Here is a 1892-nt window from a genome sequence, read left to right on the forward strand (position 1 = left end):
GTGAGAAAACAAGATAATGGCAATTGGACCCCCCGATTGTGCTACAGAAATTGGTTTTTTAACACTTTTTTGAAACTCAACAATCAAAGTTTCATTTGCTGAGGGGAACGAAGAGGTTGATATTTAAACACTACAGTCAATCAGTATTTTGCTTACTAATATCCAGTCAATAGACACTGAGCACCTCACCTGGGCTGAGCCCTGGGCCAGGCACTGGGAACACAGAGGTGACAAAATCACAGTTTCAATTGAAAAACAAATGCAGCCAATTAAGTAAGAGCATTGCCATTGTGTGAAAAGCATTAGAAGGGGGGGTGCTGTATGAAATTCAGGTTCCTTACCTGCTGCTGCCTATGGTGGGCAGAGTAATGGTCCACCCAAAATATCCACACCCTAATCCCTGGAAGCTGTGAATATGTTCAGTTACATGACAAAGAGAATTAAGAATGTTGATGGAATTAAGGTTGCTAATTAGATGACCTTGAGGTGGGAGTTTATCCTGGATTATCCGGGGGGGCCCAATCCCCTTAAAGTGGGAGAGCCTTTCCTGGCTATGGTCAGAGAAAGAGACGTGATGACCGAAGCAGGGTCAGCGAGAAGCATCTAAGTTACTGGCTTTGTTTTTTGTTGTTGTTTTGAGACGGGGTCTCAGTCTGTCTCCCAGGCTGGAGTGCAGTGGCACGATCTTGGCTCACTGCAACCTCCACTTCCAGGGTTCAAGGACCCTCCTGCCTCAGCTTCCCTAGTAGCTGGGACTACAGCTGCATGCCACCATGCCCAGCTCATTTTTGTATTTTTAGTAGAGACAGGGTTTCATCATGTTGGCCAGGCTGGACTCGAACTCCTGACCTCAGGTGATCCTCCCACCTTGGTCTCCCAAAGTGCTGGGATTACAGGCGTGAGCCACTGCGCCTGGCTCAGATTGCTGGCTTTGAAGATAGAGGAAGGCGGCCTCTAGAAGCTGGAAAAAGGAAAAAAAAAATGGATTCTCCCCTAGAGCCTCCAGAACAAACACAGCCCCACTGTCCCCTTGATTTTAGTCCAGTGGGATCCTCGTCAGACTTCTGACCTATAGAACCATCAGGGGACAAGTGATTGTTGTCTTAAGCCAGCGATCCCCAACCTTTTTGGGACCAGGGACTGATTTCATGAAAGACAATTTTTCCACAGATGTGTGGTGGGGAGAAGGGGGGATGGTTATGGGATGATTCAAGTGCATTATTTATTGCGCACTTTATTTCTATTATTATTACACTGTGATGGATAATGAAGTAATTATACAACTCACCGTAATGTAGAATCAGTGAGAGCCCTGAGCTTGTTTTCCTGCAACTAGACGGTCCCATCTGGGGGTGATGGGAGACAGTGACGGATCATCAGGTCTTAAATTCTCATAATGGGCACGCAACCTAGATCCCTTGCATGCACAGTTCACAATAAGGTTTGTCCTCCTAGAAGAATCTAATGACACTGCTGATCTGACAGTAGGCAGAGCTCAGGCAGTAATGCAAGCAATGGTACTGGTCTGTGGCTTAGGGGATGGGGACCCCTGTCTTAAGCCACTAAGTTTTCAGTATTTTATTATGGCAGCAATAGGAAACCAACCCACTGCCTTTGAGGGAGAGACTGTTGTCTCTGATGCTATTTTATTCTGAGTTCTGCTCTGTGCCAGGCATTGTGTGTAGTGCTGCAGATACTGAACTGAGCAAGACCCAGACTTCACAGTCTGGTGGGGGAGACTAGCAGGTATACAGATAACCTCGGTGCGGTGCAATAGGAGCCAAGATGGAGAAGAGTCCACGTGACAAATGCCAGGCTGGAGAAGGTCCTGCCATTTCTCTGACATTAACATTAACCTAGCTCTTTTTTTTTTTTTTTTTTGAGATGGAGTC

The sequence above is a fragment of the Colobus angolensis genome, unplaced genomic scaffold (genome assembly GCF_000951035.1).
Source record: "Colobus angolensis palliatus isolate OR3802 unplaced genomic scaffold, Cang.pa_1.0 Scaffold283, whole genome shotgun sequence".
Taxonomy (NCBI): Eukaryota; Metazoa; Chordata; class Mammalia; order Primates; family Cercopithecidae; genus Colobus; species Colobus angolensis.